Source organism: Acanthochromis polyacanthus, chromosome 2 (genome assembly GCF_021347895.1).
Source record: "Acanthochromis polyacanthus isolate Apoly-LR-REF ecotype Palm Island chromosome 2, KAUST_Apoly_ChrSc, whole genome shotgun sequence".
In the NCBI taxonomy this organism is placed as follows: domain Eukaryota; kingdom Metazoa; phylum Chordata; class Actinopteri; family Pomacentridae; genus Acanthochromis; species Acanthochromis polyacanthus.
In genome coordinates, this window is record NC_067114.1 from 9,468,110 (window position 1) to 9,489,345 (window position 21,236).

A 21,236-nucleotide genomic window follows, 5' to 3' on the forward strand; every position below is an offset into this window, starting at 1 on the left:
AACATCGGACTAGACGAGAACTTTCTGTTGCTTCTAACTTCCTCAGTCTCACAGTCCAGCCGTTGTATTTAACTCGTGTGTTGACTTTGTCAGAAAAAACTGCAGTTACAAAATCTGTATGACTGTTGGTTAGCATGTACTATTAATGGACTGCATTTTGTTTGTGATTTCATACTTGCTCAGATGTCTGACAACACAAACGGAAAATATGTAAATGAGAGGAGCTTTATTGGGAATTTGTCTGTATTAACATACAGTATATGTGAACACGGAGAGCAGAAGCAAACAGATGTAAACACCATATGATTTTAGTTTGCACAGGAGCAATATATTCGCCATTAAAATGCAGTAACCCACACAGTCTTTGTTTATTGGTTTGAAATTGCTTCTAAAGTTTCCACCATCTCGAAACGTCCCCCAGCTTTGCAATGCCCACACACATGCAATCAAAGCTAATGGTAACATTAGCTGCACATCGCATTAACACCAAGGATTTACTTCTTGTTGTCGGGACGGTGCTATTAAAAACTAGAAAAGCACTCAGAGAGTGCAGACCTCCACCAAAGATAGAGAGGAAAACAGGAAACCCATGCAGTAAAGGATCACAAGCTGGAATCGAACCTGCATCTCTGACACAGTTCTGTTTACGAAGCATCTTCTTAAGCAGGTGAGCTATCTGGACACCTTGCTCCAATTTGTTGGACGACATACTAACCTATGATGTTTTGTCACATTTTGGACCACATACTAAAACATACAAAAAAATTCAAAGTGATCCAGAGTCCAGCATCCTTTCCAGATTGCCACCAAAACTAAATCAGCTCTTCCTCTTACCATAGTCTACATTCCCTCAAAATTTCATCTGAATCTGCCCAGGCGTTTTTGAGTTATCTTGCTAACAGACAGACAGACGGACACACAAACGCTGGGTGTCACATAACCTCCTTGGCGGAGGTAATAAAAGTAACCCAATGGAGCCTCAGTTCCTCAGACGATGTAAGTGTATGAAGACTCTTCTGTTCATTCTTGCAGCCAACAGTAGAACATTTGTTGTGCTTTACATTATTACACATTGCATGTAATCCATGTAGAATTCATTGATTTAGTTTTCCATTCACAGCATAGATCAAGGTTGGAGCATTGTATGATTTTGGCTCTGAAATGCACAAGAGGGAACTCTGATGAGGAATAATGCTCAAAAACAGATACTATTTTGCCAGCAGCGATATGTTGTACTGTATTTGCCCTGTTACTATGAGTGTTAAGCACACATTTGCATTTATTTATCTAGTTTATAAAGAGCCACAGTTTGCTGGAGTCTACTCCAACACAGACTGGGTTTTAGTATAAAGTAAGAAAACTATCACTAGGAGTAACTCTCAGCTCATTCTTTAAAGGGATTGTTCTTCTAAGAGAAAAGGATTACAAAAACATCAGATTTTAACCCAAAATAAAGCTATTTGTGCTGCTTTTAACCACAATGATAGTTTCCTTAACAAAGCTGAATTCTCTCTGGAGGGCTGCTTCAAACTACATGTGTGTATTTTCTTTTCAGGGAATTGTTGAAAATGCAGCATCTTGTGCTACTACCATGGCGACTTCATCAAGTTGTCTCCCAGGACTTATTGGAACTCTCGGTTTCTCCATTAGATCTGATTTGCTTTTAGATTTTGTGCTCCGTCTACCTGGAACCACTTACCCTGAAGCTGCCTTGGCTGCAATGAAACAATTCAAGCTATTGTGCTGTGATGTCTGTGTTTCCCTCCAGTATTTATTACTCCCATCTGTTATTGATGTGTCGGTTTGATTTAAACCCAAGTAATTTGCCTCAAACTTTTTAAATGAGATGTCTGATGAAATTAAATTAAGATATAAAGAAATAAGAACACCTCTCGGATTTCTCTGTGCTCTCTCTCTGGGTGTGGCATTGCATTTTTACAGTGTGTGCGACTGTACGTGTGAATTTGCGTATCACTGAAATGTGTGTGAACAAAGGGTACTCATAGCCTCCAGCACTCGATTCCTCCTTGGTCTCTTTCGCTGCCTTTCAACCTTCTTCACCCTCCATTAAACACCAACATGGTCTCTCCATTTCCCCCCACATCACGCTCTGCGCCCTCCTTCTCTCGGCTCACTTTCTTGATATTCACCCTTTCTCGTCGAGTTTTGCCATCTTTCCCTTTCCAATTTCTCCCCGTATCACACTCCATCTCTGTATTTCTTGCTCCTGTTCTGCGCCCACACAGTCACACTATATTTCTGCACTTACACACCCACTTTCACTGCGCTCCATCCAGCTTTTTCTCATTTCTTGTTCCCTCTACATCTTGTTCCACTTTCTAGTCAATCTTCCACTTCTTCACTCACCTTGATACCCACAGGACCTGGTAAATGGGATGTCAATATTTCATTTGAGCCCACACGCTCACAATCCGTCAAAGAGAAATCGAGATTAAAAGGTTAAAAGTCTGTTTCTTAAATCTGCTTTTATGATTATAAACAAATCTAAGGGAAAAAGCAAAACCTGTGCAGTACTAAATGAATAGTCTGATTTTACCATGATAAAGCTCAATTATGTAAAAGCTATGCAAAAGCATGAAAAGAATTTTTATCTTCTGAAATGTGTCATTGCAACACCTGTGTGACCTTTGAAATAGTTCTTGTCCAATGATACTGTTTGTACTGACGCACAGGATACCAGCTATATAAGACTTTTTATGCTGTTAATATGATAAATTTATTGATTTAAAAAGATTAAACCATTACAAATTATGATTTAATTGCATATATTTAGCAGCTACACAATTCAGATTTCAAACCAGAGGCTAAGAAGTCAGCCTCTTTCTGCTTTTCTGGCTTGTTGCTTAAAGTATTTTACACTAACTTTGTTTTTGTGAACTCTTTACAATAGCAGTCAGGCCCGTAGTGGTGTTTAGACAACACCAGAATAAAATCTGTAACCCCCAATGTCCACTGGGCACAATTATTTTGTCACTGCCCTGCACTCCGACTGTCCAGAGACAACCTGCAGCCAACTTGTGCTGATAGTATCTGTCTGTCTTTAGAGGCTTTATATTCAGTTTTTATTACTGACAATCGACTTAAAATGATGCATTTGGATGCTGCTTTTGTTGTTCTTCTTGTTTTATCACTTCTCATCTAATGTCTCTGAAGAAGTGGGGCTACAATTTCGCTTTGAGTAATATACCGTATTCAGGAAACAGAGATACAAAACAAAGATGACAAGCTACGGAATTAATTAAAATGAGCCAAGAACAGCCGCATAGTAGAAACGTGGCTCCGCTTGTGAAATGCGGATACTAGAAACTTGACAGAAACTGTTAAGAGCTGCAGCCACATCCAGCGGACATCGTGTGTCTCTGCTGTGTCTGTTCTGCTCATTGCTGGTAGAAACTGCATCGGGCGACAGAGGCTTGTGTTACTGCAGGTATAGCATTCACCCTCGCTACACTGGTGCCAGGCACTGCGACAAGGAGTCCAGAGATGTTGTCACTTTTACAAACCTCCACTCTCTCGCTCTCCCTCTCTCTCTCTTTCTGCTTGGTGCTGGCAGCAGAGAGCCCATGCTCTGCACAATGCACAATCAAGGTTGAACTGAGCGACTATCAGACTGCAGCTCCTGCTTACTGATCCGATTCTTCATCAGAGATTTCCATAATTAGGCAAAATGATGCAACTCATACTTTGAGGAACTTAGAAGTCATGTAGACATAGATTGAAATGTCCTTTTTTAATACTTTTTTGTGAGTTTGTGCTCACTTGTTGAGGTGATTTGTTGTTGAAAGGATTACTCATGTATGCGGTGTTTATAATAATATCACACTTTGCGGTTGGTGCGATGAAATGGGAAAACTACCAAGATGCCTGGACTGCAGGCATGTTCAGACAGACGGGGAACAATCTGGAAAATGCGATCGCAAACAGGTTTCAGTTTACGTAGTGCATATACTGTACTTCATATAAGACTCATCAAAAAAGCACACAAATCAGTTTAATGAGATAAAAATGTTGGTGTCTGGCTCAAATATCCAAACTAATGGCCTGTGTCTGGGTCATTATGTTGTTGCAGAAGCATGGAGCAGTTAAATATTTGTTTTTGCATCATTCCATGAGTGAAGAAACAGATTTAGCACACCTTTCCTTCATATTATTGTAGACATCAAGGGTGCAATCAAGCATACAGCACACACACATTGATGGCTGAATGGTCGCCACTGCAGCAGACTGACATGTAAGGAAGCTCTTCTCTTTTCGTGTCATCCTGACTTTTTCCCTGCACTGTGCCGGCCGTGCATGTCTGTGCACTCATGTATACATGTATGAAGGACAATGAGTGTGCCGGTGCCTTTTTTGTGAGTCTGAAATGATGGGAGAGCAGGAACCATGTGATAGCTTTACTGGCTGTCAATCACTGGAGGCTTTTCCTCTTGGCTGCTCCCAGAACAGGATTAACATTCAATACTTAGCAGCATTAGTCAGTGAAACCTGGGCAGCACACACCCACTAGCGTACTGAGAAGCTGCAGACGACCTTTCTATATTTTCCTGGTTAAGTGGTCTTAATTTCTAAACATGTTTAAGACCAACAGACCAATCAAAAAGCAAAGAAAAGCCAACAATGTGAGCAGGAGAAGCAGAGACAGCCAAAATGCGCTGATCCTGATAATAAGGTGGAGACCCTTAAATAAGCTAAATTGGCAATCTTTCAGAGTAATGCATCAAGACATGAAATGTATACAGTTCAGAACTGAGTCGAATGCCCTCAGAAAGTATTAGTCGATTTGTATTCTGAATAATTTGTAAATCTCAAGTTGCCAAATCATTAACCAAGAAGAAATGCAATCCCAATAAACAAATCTGGAGGAGGTCTGAGTAATTGAATGCAGCATATTTCTAACCTTGAACAAACTTTTGTAAATATTTCCTTGCAGAGGGTTTTATGTAAACAGTCAAAGCCTGGAGGAAGATAACGCACACGGAATAATTTGCTCAGGAACAACAACTATAGTCTTAATTTGGAGTTGGATCACATTTAAAGACATCTAATCTCTGATAGCTGTTAGTCAGCAGAGCGGCAGCGTTCACATCATCAAGCATGTCAGCTTAAGTGACATGCAACCGGTGATCATACAGATGATGTGATAAAGCGAGAATTATAAACAGAGTTATTTTTTTTACTTTTCAGGACTGATATGAAGCTGTATTTCATATTAAGCTATGACTGCATGTCTGTGATACGTACACACAAGCAGTTTGCCGAAAACGCACACGCAGAGAGTACTGACAAGTGCAAATGGAACAGAGAGATAAAAGTGAGGCTTTGGCTTGTCACAGGACTGGATCAGAGGAGCCAGTGTCACAGCCATGAAAGAATGTATTACTGCAACAGTCTGACAGAGACAACTAATACCTACCCACACACACGCGGAGAGAAACACAGAATGACTTGCAGAGGCAACGTGTCATTCGAGGCCAACAAGACCGAAAACATTTTAAAATATAACAACGTGAAATTCCCTTTCAGAGAGGAGCGACTTATTGCAGAGTCAGTGTGAAAAGGTTGAATTGCTGCAGGACAGACAAAAGGCACATGAGCCCCGATGGATCCCCAGATGGGACGAACCCATTGAGCGATAAGTGTGGAGCTGTCACAGCAAATTCCAGCCGCGCACACGACACACATTCACAGTCCATTACACAACTTCAGCACAAGAAACCGGCATTTCAGCCAGCAAGAAAAAGGAGAAATGGAAAAGTGCCCCAATATTGGTACAAAAATCTGCTATTGGTACAAAAATAGCATATTTAGTCAGAAATAACAGACAATTCATTATTATTTCTGTCCCACATGTAAAATTTTCCACTGAGAAACACGTTTCATTTTGGGTAACAGATGGAGGTTCTGAAACAGGCTATTTCCTGGACGCTTCCGTTTGAATACACTGATCATGACTGGCTGTTGGGAGACCTGCAGGGCAGAGTCAGGACACAGCGGAGGATGTTTGTCTCCCAGCTGTTCTAGAGGGAGCTTCTGGGGAAAACAGACATCTGGGTTTCTCTGCTGTGCTCTGTTTGTAACCTGACCTTGATGCTAATTAGAGAAAAGCAGACGGACTAACTGTTACTGATAAGAGAAAAGATGAAGCATGGAAAAGTGGCAACTTTGAGATTTGTCTGTATGGATGATTTTCTGTCTTTAAAGCACCTATTGTGTCTTAAGAGAGTTTGTTGTTAGGTAGCACTATCGATTATTACTGTTGACAAACCCACACTACTAACTACTCATTTGCATAAAGTTGGTGAAATTAATTCAGATGCGTTTATGTTTTCTGTCCCCTTTCTCATTTTTCTCATTGGATGGTCTTGCATCTACTATTAAGGCCTCCTCATGTGTAAACCACAAGCTTCCTTGTTATTCCCTTCACTGTTTTTACTTACAGATGCTTCCCAATGATGCAGCATTAATGGGTTTTACTGCAATCAAAGAGATAGAAGCAGTTAGTAAGTTAGTTAATGACCGACCTGTAGAGAAATTTTACATGATTGTATGCACTTATGAACCGATTTTGACAGTGGGTTAAACTTTGCAGAATACTGTGAAGACTATGATTCTGTATTGACAGGAGGTAAGTATATAGATTTCTATTTCGTTATAGTTGCTCCGGTTTATTTTTTATATTGAAGTCTTATTTTGTGTTGGTTCTTCCATTTCCAAGAGAGCGAATAAACAAACTTTTGAACCTAATGTCCACCGCAGAGACTTTGGATAATAACCGGGCCGCAGTGGAGGTGTTTATGACTCCATATTATTATCTGGAAGAAAAAGATATGCGGCTGCAGAAACTGTTATGGATTCCACCTAAATCACAGTCTTGACCTATTCTTATTCAGTTATGCATGGCGCCAATCAAAGAAGCCATTACTGAGAGTGAGGGTTTAGAAAGCAGGCCGTTTCTCAAACATCGTCACTGCCAAGATGGATGGAGCCGGCGCGGTTGCCATGGTAACCACGAACTGGCCATTTGCCAGGATCCATAATGATTTCCCATCAGCTGCTGCGCCGAGAGGAGCAGGGACCCTCGCTGGTTCAGACAGGCTCCCGTTAGATTGCACAAGAATCCCCCCACAACCTCGGCACACAGACATATGGTGCTCGTGCTGTAGAAGTGCTGTGTTACATGGTAACGCTTAACGCTGAGGCCAAAATACAGACACAGCTCTCTCCAGCACACACACACACACACACACTATCTGCCTCGCTGTCAGTTCCTCCCCCTGCTGTTTCAAGTGTGACAGCCCATTTTATTTCCTTTCATTTTCGCTTTGCGTTGGTCAAGAGAAGGTCTCTCTACAGAGTCAACGTCTCTGTGCTCTTCTTCTTCTGGAGACTCTTCGTCCACAGTAATTTGTGACAGAAAAGATGTGAAAGACTGAGCACAGCTTTCCACAGGATCTACTCTGTGAGTACTTACATTTCTGCCTTTAAGTGCAGGCATGTGTGAATTTGCAGACTACCACTGAGCAGAACACGTCCATCCCGGGCTTTAATGAAATGAAGAGCTGCTGATTAAATGGAGGTCTGTTAGAAAGAACATTTTGGTTTTGTTGGAGTGTGAAGTATTGATCTCATATTTTACTTCCTGTTCAGTCAGCTTTCTTTTTTCTCCAATTCTCTTTCTAAAAATGCAGCAATATGCCTTCATCGTGTTAGAATGCTGATGTTAGCATTTACCTCAAAGCACCACTGGGCCCAGGTACAGCCTCAAAAAGCCGCCAGTTACTGCTGGCTGCTACGCTCGATGGTTCTCACTCCAACGTGTCTAGTACAACACACGCTGATGATGAGCCAAAACTTGATTTAAACCACTAACAGGTGATGTAAATAACTGATCACCATTTTACAATGTTGGAAGCAGGTAAAACGGACAAGAGAGGAGATCTGAGGGCCAAATGACGGGCTAGGTCATCTCCAGAATCAGTCACAAGGAGCTGTTGTAGCACAAACTGCTAAAAATCTAAATGCTCGCTATACTAGAAAGGTGTAAGAACATGATGTGTATGGGACTGTGTAGCTTCAGACTGGTCAGAGTGTCCATGCGGACCCTTGTCTTCCGACCAAAAGTGCCAACAGTGGGCACAACATCAAGCTGGTAGATGCAGCACTGTTCAGCTGGGAAACCTTGACTCCTGACATTCATGATCAGGCTCGTTATCAGGCTTCTGCTGAGCTTGATGATAAGCTGATCATTTGAATCAGGTGTGTTGGAAGAGGGAAACATCTAAAACATGCAGGATAGTGGCCCTCCAGGAACTGAGTTTGACACCCCTGACCTAAACATTACTACAGACCACATACACCCCTTCATGGCCTCAGTGTTACGTGATTGCAGCAGCCTCTTCCAGCAGGATAACACAACCTCCCACAGTGCAAGAATTACTCAACAAAGATTGAGTAACATGACAAAGAGCTCAAGGTTGTCTTCACCTCCAAACTCAACAGATCTCAATCCGATTGATCGTCAATAGGATGTCCTGGAACAAAGGAGGCCCTACCTCACAACTGAGGACAGAAAGAATCTGCAGCTAACGTTTTGGTGTCAGACACCACAGGACACCTTCAAAGGTCTTGTTAAGTCTGGGCTTTGGCAGGACAGAGCTGTTTTGGTGGTACAACGGTGACCTACACATTATAAGGCAAGTGGTTTTAATGTTGTGGCTGATCGCTGTATATTCACATTCTTGGTAATTCCATCTCCTGTCTCGTCTCTTTTTTGTATCCCCCACTGAAAATCTGTTCTTGCTTCTGTTCTGGGGATTTACTGTAGTGCACTCCCTTAAATCCTGTAGTGCTGCTTAGATTCACAGAGGACCACCTTAAAAAGTGTGTAATTATTTCTGCTATGAAGGCTCTAATCTCCTGGGAATCTCTGAAAGAAACAGAAAAATAACAAGCCATGTTTTTAGCAGTATCAGATTCCTGGTTTAATGAAGCAATATTTTATCCTTCTGAAGCACATTTTCAAACCCTGATGCCACAGACTGCTTCACAGGAGAGAGAAAGAAGCTCTAAATGTGGATAAGACACAGTTAGAAGAGAAATCCCCTTGAGTTTCACCTTGAAGAACATTTCTTTCTTTGTGTGTGTGCTCATGCATGTGTGTGTGGATGTACATGTACCCAAATGAAAGACAAATGAAGGTGAGCTGTAGCATCAGGGGAGCTGAACTCCTAATGCTTGTGTGACAATTTCAGCTATAACCTTCAAGTAACCCCTGCTGGACCCAAAGTGTTCCTATAAAACACTGCATGTGTGTATTTGTGTCTAAGATCATATATGACCTCTAAGTGAGCGCTATACAGGGCATAAAGCACTCTGCAGGGATCATGTGGTATTTGATGCTGCTGTGTGTCTCCACAGAGCGTGTGCAGTGCAGCCTGTCTAACTGAAGTTCATGCTGACAAAGCTAACAGACGGTTACGCTTGTGTTCCTACGGTTCCAACAGCAGCAGCCGTCCTCCTCCAGAATACCCCCGCCCTCCCCTTGTTTTCTTTCCCGAGCATCCGCTTCCCATGGTATTCCCTTTTCTCTCCACCCACCACCTGCTTCTGCTTCCTAACCCCTCCCCCAATCTTGTATATCATCATTTTCACTTTGGTGCTCGGCAGCACCCCACCGCCGTCACCATGGAAACAGGGGAACAACAGCAGGTTGGCTGTTGCTGCTGCCTGGAGGCGTGGCGTCGCTGTGCTCCTCTCCCTCCACTCACGCTGAATCCATGGATCAGGATCGTCCCTTTGAATGTGAATCAGTCAGGAACACAACTGAACAACAACATACCAGAGCAGAGAGACATACTGTACTCATTAGCATTGTTGTGCCGTAGAAACAAAACACTGAACTGGATAATGCTCCCATGCGACATTCACAAGCCTCCATAGCTCAAAGATACAAGCATTCATTTTAAATTAGTCATTCTGTTTGCCTTTTTTTTTTTTTTTTAACCAACAAACAAGTTCTTCGTTGCCAAAGAATACACACACGTATCTGCTGCTTTCTACTCAACATGAAGCTCCAGGGTTTAAGGCACAACCTCATTCACTGACTTTATAGGCAATGTGGGTGAGGGGAACATGAATCTGTCCAAGTGCATGTTTCACAGTTCATCGGACTAGAATCCTGAAAATCGACACCGAGTAGATGATAAAATACGTCACACAACTATCTCTGTCATCACAGATGTGAGGTTGTTACCTTGTGGGGGGAAAGCCGGTTAAAGCTGCTTTATAATACAGGTACATGATAGTAAATTTACTGCATCTTAGAGAAATCCTTTAGCAAAAAACATCACAGGTTTGCCAGGTAAAATCAAGCATTTGAGCAGAGAAGACAACTTCTGAAGTATTAGTTTTAGAAACCAAAATAAAAACATATTTTTCATACATCATTTAAAGTGGGGATATTGTAAATACTGTACACCACCAGAGTCTAAAATCACTGGTTCCCAACCAGGAAGCTGAATTCAGAAAGCCCTAAGGTGAACTAAAGAGTCACAAGATGATTACAGATTACTGAGAGTGGCTTTAGTCATTGAATAAACCCCTAAAAACCCCTGTCTGTCAAAGTTACATATTTCTTTCCAATGAAAACACTCTCTTAATACTGTAACATGGCTTGGATGTAATCGTTACTTCCTCTAGAGTGAATCTACGTAGTCCCTGTCTCTCTTCATGCACCTTCATCCCACTAACTGCAGCTCAAGCAGCACATCAATTCGCCCACAACTCCAATCAAACACTGTAAAATGACTCCATGCTACACATTGACAGGTTTACTTTAGTAATTTAGCTGAACATGTTTGAACTGGAAAGCAATTTTAAGGAAGAATAATGAAAGGATTGGTCTCTTAGATCTGTTATATATGAAACCCTGAAGTGAATGGTACACAGCAGTTTCGGGGTAGAAAAGCCTAACAATGGTGTTGACTGCTTATATAGTTCACTATAAGCTTACAAAATACAATTTGTACATGATAATAAGGTGAAAAAACCAGTAGGGGTCTCAAAAAACTACATTCTGCTTCAAAGAATAGTATTAAATTCCACCGCTCTCAATTTTTTCTTTGTCGTTTATGAATACTGTGAAGTGAAACCTATTCAGTCCTTGAACAAATATTCAAATAATGTAATAAAAGAAATTAAGTAAAATGCAGATTCCTCCAGTAACAATGGCAAAAAGCTAAAGCCTAAAACCGTTTCCACAGTGCTGTATATCACAAACTCAAGGTGAAGGTATTGCTTTGCTCTCTGAGGTGGGATCCTTGTGTGTCTCTGATTGGTCAATCAGCGTTCTTCCAGCAAAGTGTTCATTTCAGACTGAGTGAATGAAGCGAGAGAGAAGAGACCGGTGAGAGTAAAACACCCTTGACCTGTTTCTGTATCACAGGCATCGCAAGAACACAGCAGATCTGATTGGTTGCGAGTGCGCTGAGAAAAGAGAGTGGAGTGGAGAGGAGAGGCTGCTCGGTGACTCTGTGGCTTCTCCTCCTGATTTAGATCTGACTCTCTGTAACCTGCACACGTCTTGCCACGTTCACGACCACAAACTCAGTTACACACAGGCCGCCACTTTTCATTTTTCAACCGCTTCTTTGAGCCTGCAACAAATGAATATGGAGAAGGAGTGAAGAAAATATTCCAGTGTGTCTTTTGAGTTCCCTGTGTGGGGCTCCAGTGGCGGCACAGTGGAATGACCAGAATCTGTTTATAAATCCTCACAGCAAAAAAACAAATCAACAAGAAGGTGCAACAAATACACCACAGAGGGTAAATACTTAACAGCATTACTACAAAATTCCTTTAAATGATCTTATTTTCCCTCCTGATGGTATGTTGTGATGCTCAGCTGCAAGAAGAGGTTTGAAATCTGTTATATTCCACATACAGCGCTCTCCATAATTATTGGCACCCCTGGTTAAGATGTGTTGAAAACCTTAAAATAAATTCAGTTTTTAATGCAGAAGCAAACTCTCACACTGAAAATAGTTGAAAAATGTATTATAAGAGAAGCTTAGGTGCTGTTTTGTTGGCAAAAGGGGGTTGTACAAATTATTAACATCAGGGGTGCTAATAATTGTAATGATGTAAAAGAATTATTTCTTAATGTATGACTTTTCCCCCACTGAATAAATGCACTTGAATTAAAGGTTCGATTTTCCTCTTTTTTTCCCATTGTGGTCCTATATTATTTAGAAAACTTTTCGATCCCTTGAAGCTGTTAGAAAATACCCACCACATCCTAACAGTCACCACTCACACATTATAGCATGTTAAGTATAGGCTGTAAGTGTGAGAATGCATGGGTGGAAGTGAGGGAAAAAGGTATGAATTCAACTGGAAATGAAACTTACAAACCGACCTCCAACTGTACAGTTCTGCCCAGAGTTCTGATGTGCACTTCAGGACCTCAGGAGTCATAATTTAAAAGTAAAAAGGCCAAAACTCTGGGCTGAATGCAGCAGTGAGCTGAGCCACACATCCATCCTGGCCACAGTGACACCAAGAGCTGAATCAGGCTTTCAGTCCTGTGCTGACAGGATAATCTTGGCCCACAGTCAACCAGATTTGACAGGAGTGAGTGGCGGACACGCAGCACACAGAGAGTATGTTTGTGTATGTATGTGTGAGAGTGACAGGTTGGCTGAGTTGTGGTTTGGTCGGAGTGGAGGTTGTATCCTCTCATCAGCATCAGCCGGCGTACAATCCACTCAACTATATTTGCTGTATATTGAGATTTTAACGAACGTCCCAAGGTGGGAGCTTCAGCATTTTTTGCATAAATCTAGACCTAAATTAACTCTAATTAAACATTTTAGTTATTTTCTAATGATAAACACATAATTATAGCAGACTGTTTCTTCAATCATGTTAGATCAGTAAAAGATCAGGGACAGGAGGAGGAGGCACAAATCAGTAAATTACACTTCAACCGTATTCTGCGAGTTCTGAAAGCATTTCTGCTGGCTTATATCTAAAGCTCGGAGCCAACGAACTGAAGAAAAACAGCGGTTTTATATGATGGGCAGGGTTAGTCTGTCATCCTAAATCACGCTTACACACACTCCCGCAGTTCAGGCTGAGTCGCCACAACACTTTACTGCAAGATAAAAGAAAGGAATCTTTAAATGAAAACACTCAGCACGCAATTTTTGACATATATTTGGCACACAATGAAAAAACCCTGAACAAATAACACAAGGAGAAAAGATTAGACTTGGAAGACATGATTTGTATTTTGTCGTTTCTTTCAAGAAGGATTTACAAGGAGGTCCTGCTTCCCAGTTCTTAAGAAGAGAGTTTTGGGGAGTTTAACGGTGAAATTTTCACTGTAAAAATCTCTGACTTCTTAAAAAAGAAGGAACTGATTGGGAACATGGTTGTCGCATTGAATTTATCTGAGCCAAAATGATGCTGTGTCTCTGCTGCAGGAAGAAACAGTTCGAAAAATGATTCCTATGCAAAAGTCCATTCAAATTACCAAAAAAACCCACTAATGAATTCCCAAAGTTTCAACCTTGCATCATTTATCTGATCTCAACTTGTCCGATCTCCTTGTCCGTTTTTTTAAATATACCAAATTAAACCCATAAATTCCCACAGACCTTTTAGTCGGGTTTGATAAAAAAAATAAAAATAAAAATGCTGTAAATGATGAGTGCTAAATATTCTTTAAGATCTGGAAAGAGTTTTCCATCTGCTGCAAACTGTTTTCGCCCTAATGAGAGCGTCTCATCAAACACTTAACTCCGGTGCTGGTGGGGAAGGCTCGCACGCTGTACAGCCACAAAAAACTCTGCAAATCATTAGAACAAACTCAGAAAAAAAACACCAAACTGTCATTCAGCGGGAGGAGGCCGAGCAACACTTTCAAGTCAAGAAGCAATTAACGCAAAGAAAGGCCTCTGCAAATGATTACGGCCACAAGCTTCATTCAGTGCCTTCTAATTTCTCAAGCAAACACACAAGAGCTGATAGATCTCCCTGAGACACAGACATGACGATGATGAGCACTCCATGATTCGTCTCCAGCTTATTCAAGCGGCTCGTCTGAACGTCATCAGGCCGAGATTTGATAGAAATTAATTTGGGTGACACTTAGAGGATGGCTGGCGGGTTTCAGATGTTTCTGTTTCTGGGCACAATATTCCCACCGCAGAGTAAACACATCTAAACGGTGATGACTGCGCTCAAATGAGGCAGCTGGCATCCGCTGGTTAGTACAACTATAATTAAAGCTGCAGGATTTACTGCCTCTGTGACTGTGCTTTAATCAGTTAACCAGGGCTTTATGAGCGCACGTGTGGCATATCGGTAACTGCATTATGGGAGAATCAACTTGGGCAAAGAGTAGAACCTCCATCTGCGTCTAACCTCAATTTTACGTTCGTCAAAGTAATTCTGCTGCAGCTGCACCTTTATAAAGGACGGTTGGTTTAACATTTCCCCAGTACCAGCCAGCTACTGGGTAATGTTCTCACTTACATGTCAGTTGGTGCTTTAGCCCGAAGTGAGAGCAGTTCATGTGACATTACACAGGAAAAGAGAGCAGAAGAGATAGGCGGCTATAAAAGTGACTTTACCGTCCAACCTCCTCTGCTTGCCTCGACTCTCCAAGAATAAAGCAAACACAAAGCTGCTGTCTTTTAGCATCCAACCTTCACCAGTTAGCCTTGAAATTAAAAACTTAATAATTCCCTACTTTATGGACAACGGTAGCATGAAAATATCAGTGTAGTCTCAAGCAAGTCCTGCTTTTCATTGAGTTAGACAGCTATGACTAGTATCCATGTCTAAACCAGACTTTGATGAAACTGTTGCAGATTGTTCATTTAAAATCAACACATTTATCTAAACCTCGGTGCAAAATTGTTAAAGTGTGGACCAGGTTGGTACATAGATAGGAGGGTGTATATTAGCATCCATGATCACATTACATGAGCTTTGTTTCTGCCTTTTCTCAATGCCTGATCTACAGTTTTACGATGAGCCACTGCTGTATTGCTACACTTCACTACAAAGTCCCAAAAACTGAACTATTTCATGAGCGTAACCAACATGCACACGTAAGACACAGATTTAATACTTGAATGTGGAGCTCCTGTCAGCTTTTCATTCTCAAGCCCTGTTGTTTTCAAAAGGCAGGCAGATGTTTACAGTAATAATAATATTAATAAAAAGCTCTCCAAAGCCACTGTACCCAACCTGCTCAGCAAGAAACAGCAGACAGACACAGTTAAAGACTAACTGGTGAATGTAGAAGAGGCTATCAGAACTAAACAGACATATTCCATAGCAGTTGGCAGAGACCAAAAAAAGACCTAAAAAAACAAACCAGAGCAGATATTGAACTTATATCTGTACGATGAGAAGCTATCTGTGAAAGTTAGCAACAACTGACTGAAATGTCTTTTTCCAATGATAATGCACTTAAACACAACAAATAAAGTCAAGTACAGGTGTCTATACATTAATAAACATCTAATGTTCATCTGCATTTTGTTTTCTAAATCGCTTAATAAATGTTGATATACTGCTTTTAACTTTAAGTGAGCATTCACAAGCAGTATATAAACATTTAATGAATGTTGATTGAGTCCTTATGAAAGCTCACTTACAGTAAAGCATTCTCCATTCATTACTTATTAAAGTAGGTCGAAACCACAACGTGCTCTGATGTAATCTACTGTCAGCGACATGCACCCAATTGGTTATGTAACCGTGTTAGGTCTCCTCGGACAAGAGACTAAGAATTTTATGAGGATGCAGATATAGGTAAATTTTGTACTCATTTTCTCAAGTACAGAAATGTACTAATTGTTGTCACCATGCACGTCAAACTGCTACAGGGATTAAGTTGAAGCCCTTTTGATCAGTTTTTTTAAAGTGATCTCAACAGCTGACATACCTCTTAAAGTTGAGCATTTAAACTGTTCTCAAAACTGTTGAGCAGGTCGTCAAAAGACACACTTGTATTGAAGACAGCTGAAGAAGCACAACTACTGGCATAAACCAAGCTGCATATATAGAAGATATAAGAGAATAATTTGGTTGAATTAGGTACTGCTAGTGTTACACTTCCCACATGCACGAATATGCAAAGGTCTCCGAGGTTCAACGTTACATCAATTGTGTCATCTTTTGCAGAAATCCACATTTGAGATATATAAAATGTGTATACAAATACCCGCTATCATGGCAGATATTTGGCACCATTTAGATTATCTGTATTTTTATTGACCGATTATTGATAAATTAAATGTGCTACTTCAGGTCATCTCTCTGTCTGTCATCACTCTGATCTCAGAAATGTCTCTCAATCAGAAACTGCAAAAACTGAACAGGAAACACAAGCTGTTGCCACAAATCAAGAAATTAGCTTCTCACAGTGGTTAAAGCTATGCTAACAGCTGGCAGAAACAAATTACCCTGAAACAATCTGGAAAACAACAACTAATAAAAATGCTTTCAGATACAGACCTTAGTGGCCAATAAAAGTGATAGAACAGTGAAAGATTAAGAAAATAGACTGCAGGAGACAAACTGATCAATCTCAATCAGTCTCACACAATCAGGAGAATGTACAGCTCTAGTTTAATCACTGCAGTGTTTATTTTACATATTCAGGTAAAATGACTCTTATTAAAGAGGCAGCTTAGTTATGAATGAAAAGTCTTTTGCTATCACATGCTGCTAAAACATTACATGCAATATTGGCTGTCGGTCGTTTGAGATTGCAGATAAATTGCATTGCTCCTAAAAAAAAAAAAAAAAGGCAAATTAACGTAATGTAAGAATCCATGGAGTTGCAGAAGCAAACTATAAAGCAGTGTATGGCCTCAACCACCAGACAGCTGTGGACACCACAGACATGTAGGTGTTAATAGAATAATTTGTAGTTCACTTGGCATTTATGTATCCCATTCATGCACTACTGTCCTTTTTAGCACAGACTGTGTCTGGACACGGATTTTTCAGGCTGGACTCAGACTTCTACAGAGAGAGAGTCTGCATGAACTCCCGCCCACTTGGGCAGATGATGAAATTTATGAACACTAGAAGTATACCACTGGTTTCATTTTGATCAGTTACCTATCCGTTGTGTCCTCAGCTGTCCGTGTCTGCGCTCAACAAAGGACTATAATAAAGGTTTTAGTCAGTGAGGTGAAACAGCCCTGAACCCACAACATGATTTCACTCTATTTTTGCAGAGGTTTGGAAGGATGGTGGTTTGGTTTCTGGTTTTTCCCTCGAGTGGGAAAATCCAAACTATTACTACTACTGTCATCTAACTGAACCCAATTTAGTTTAAGAGGCCAAACCGCACGCTGCACAAGCTAGCCTGCATATTTTTTAAGCAAAATCTAACAATTTGTTTAGTAAACTGTAACAGCAGAGGAAATGTTTTAGTGTAAGAGCCTCCTAATGAGCAACACAGACTGAAATTGGAAACATTAAATCGAGAGACACACATAAACTGTGCTCAACTGTCAACTGTGATTGAGGTGGATGTGAGATGTGTCCTCTGCCTTCTTATTGCAGGAATAATTGTGCGGCAACACCCAAGAAAAGCACGCTAATGAGCACACATAGCTTTGTGCGACTGCAACGGTCCACGATGCACATTCATCATTTCATCAACTGAAGCATAAACAAATGAGCAACTCTGACTCCCATCTCAGCAAAGATTCACCAGCTTGGTGCAATTTTCACAAAGAAATAAGAGTTTGTGTGGTTCTGCAATGAAGCGCTCCTCTAAAGAGCGCAGCTGAAACCAGATGAACAAAGTCGCTCAGAAGTTATTTCTAGGTTTAATGCAAAGAGATAAAGAGATGTGTATGCACATGTATAGATAGAAGTTTGTGTTATAATTTAAAGGAAAAGTGTTAATTCTTCTGTGAATAACTGGAGTCTTAATCCCTATTCACACAGGATTAGTATTACCTCAGGACCAATGCTGATTTGTAATAATCGCGGAGGATGTCTGTGATCTTAACCCCATGCGAATGTGCCATGTCTGTAATTTGTAAAGTAAAAATTCCACCACAAATTACTTAACATATTTTGTCAAACTCCTGTGATACTAGCCCCATGCAACTCTGCATCTCAGTGATTGGAGGGTGTTTTAGTTCTTTTGTTTTTTTTTTAAATTGCGCGCCTTTTTCTACCTCTTTTCTAGTTGAATTATGGATGCTGAGGTGGAAATTATTGACAGCATTTTAGGTGTACATGCAGAAGTAGGTCTATACACAACAGGCCTATGGAGCATTCACAGAAACAGCAAAATCAGATCAACAAGAAGAGGGAAATTTCAGAGGATATTGAGATGAATGACATATGTAGCAGAAACATTGTTCTAGGCCTGTCTTTCTTTTTCGGTAGCCCAACCTTTCTTTAATGTTCACCCCCACTCTCCAAAGTCCTTTATCGATGGGCACTGGAGCAGGAATTCCCTGTGAATGTCCTCCCAGGCGGTGTGATGGTGTATCATGTCATCAAATAGCATCTGGTACCACAGCTCACCCCACGCGGCAATAAAGTTTAATGCTTCTTTGCATGATCAGTTTTTTTTTTGCATGTAGTAGCCATTTTGCACATGGATGTAACAGTGGATGCTGCGACGTGCCCACATTTCACATTATATCTGGGCTGTAATGTCAGATCCCCAGATAACTCTAATCCCCTGCGACTAGTATTTTCCAAAGACACACATTCCATAAAAAAAATAAAAAATAAAAAGCTACATTATTTTGCTTTGAGGATGCCCCAAAGGCAAAATCTCACTGCAAGTAATGTGATTTATGGTTTCCCCACTGGGTATGTTTTTTTTTTAATTTTATTTTATTTTTTATTACAGAAAAAGTATTCAGCAAACTCTCCATTTGTACCACTAATATTTGCTTTCTACACAACTCTACAGCCTAAATATTAAAAAGTAATCATACTTACTGGGTGCATTTAGTAAGACAAATATATAAGTTTAGGGAATAAGACGGCAACAGTAAAAGTACAATAAAACATGTCACTGCACCTCTAAAGCTCACTGATTAACATTTGATTACATTTCTTTAATCAGTAGGAAAATCACTGTCAGTGTAAACAGCTGCATCTTTATACTGAATCTTATCTAACTCATCTTCACAGTAGCATTGTAGGGATATGCTATGTTTCTTTTACCTAAATTTTCAGTCTAACGCAAACAACTGGTAATATTTTTTACTTTGCAAATCGTTTATCATTAAAGTGGTCTTTCCTTTGTTTCTTACAAATATTGACTTTCTTCCTCTTGCGGCCTGCGAGGGGAAACTCGCAGTTAATGACATTAAACCGCAGAATCCTTTTGTGTTTGCATAACTCAAATATTTTTCACCTTGATAACTTCATTCCCTCAACACAAACACCTCAGTCTTGCGGTAGCGGCAAACTCGATTAAAGCCGAAGGAGGGAGGTTCTTCTGAAACCGCAGCACAGCCTCGGATGAAAGACAAGTCAATGCCACATGAAGAGAATCGATGCCTTGAGCAGTGATGTTTGAGACCTGCTGCTCCTCATTTACGCTCCTCAGACTGAGGCGGAGTAAAAAGTAAAAGGTAACCGTGTCGCTCACTGGAGAACAGATTTCAAACGTTGTTGCACAAGAGGAACAGAATCTGGGAGAACAACACTGCCGCTGTTTTTCTGTGTGGATGCAAACATCGGCTGACTTTAGCAGCAATCCCGACTCATTCAGGGCAAATATCACAATAATAATAAGAGTTTTATAAAAAAGAATGGATGGGGAAATGCGGGCTCAAGAAAGGCACTATAGCATGATTTAATTTCTAATTTTAACTTCAAAATTCACATATTTAGATGAGGCCTCACAGCAAGAAGCTTCTGGATTCTGGTGATTGATCTGCAGGTCAATATATACTTAAATATTATTGATAATGAAAGGATGGAAGGGAATGCACAGGTCGAAGGATTGGTTTCTCATTTTCTTTACATATAAAACACTATAAGTCACAATTTGTGTTTTTGAGACAGTTTCAAGGTGCAAATGCTCTGCTACAGTACTATTTCATGACTGATGCGTCTTTCAGAACATTAAAAACACCATATGAACCTGTTAACAAGGTGAAAAAACATGATTTTACCAGAGAGGGTGTTTAAGTTTATGTCATGTAAATGATATCATGCTTTTGTGGGTAGAATAGTCTTGTAAGCCTGTGCGGACCCATTAACTCTTGGTTTATGGTGCTAAAATAAAATAAATATTCATTCATTCAGTGGAAGTTCAAGGTATGTAGACTGTTTAAATAAATAAAACCCTTTTCAATCCTTTTTTACTGCAATAGCATGGGTTATGCAGACTAAAGTAAGGTTGCATATTACCTCTTATACACTACACTCATTCTCTTGTGACTGCATGTAAAAATCTATTAGTATTTGCAGCATGTATGTACAAACATGAACTGAAAAATGCATATTTCAACTACTCCTGATAGATACTGAGTATTCCATTCATTCTGTTCTGTGTCCCGGGTTTCAGTTTTTAGTTGTTTTGTTTGTTCCTCATGCAGTTGGAGGTGCTTTTGGGTGGAGTCAGCATTTTATTCCACTGCTGGCTCTGTGCAGTTGTGCATTGTTTGCTCCCTCATTTTTTAATTTCACGGCTGTGTGATTAACTTTCAAGGGCATTTCTGCCCCAATTAATTTCTGCCCCTTCACAATGGTGTCTGCAAAACACCTGAATAAAGCATCACGCAGCACATACAGTAAATGTCAGCTGACTTGCACGCATTCTCCGCATTCAAGAGAATTTTAATCTGTTTATCAGCGTAAACACCTTCCCGCTACTCAGAGAAAAGCATCGGGTCACAGCTGCAGTGGTGATAAAACACAGCCCACCTACAGGAACTCCAACAGAATCCCCTCATAAAACCTAAACACAAAAAGACATTTTTTTTACCTACTTCCTCTGCTTTGAATTATGAACTGCATGTTGCCAGGCGTCATCTCTGTAACAAATGAATGCACAAATGAGCCCCCACACTTTCATAAATATTAATAAGGATTGGCACCCACAAACTAATGATTAGCATATGAAAATAGCAGGTTGACAATCAAGTATCCCGGCAGGAGGATCTCTTTTTTAATAGGTCAAATAAATATGAATGCAA

At 40.4% G+C, this 21,236-nt stretch overlaps 1 protein-coding gene and 1 long non-coding RNA gene across 3 annotated transcripts in view; one reads left to right on the forward strand and one right to left on the reverse strand.

The window, feature by feature from the left end:
* The window catches only part of fam189a1 (family with sequence similarity 189 member A1), a 104,187-nt gene that overhangs the window by 59,356 nt on the left and 23,595 nt on the right, over positions 1-21,236 (reverse strand). The window lies entirely within an intron of this gene.
* Positions 7,246-11,133, forward strand: LOC127531488 (uncharacterized). Its single transcript, XR_007938572.1, has 2 exons — positions 7,246-7,480; positions 8,521-11,133. It is a non-coding gene; the product is annotated as an uncharacterized LOC127531488 (long non-coding RNA).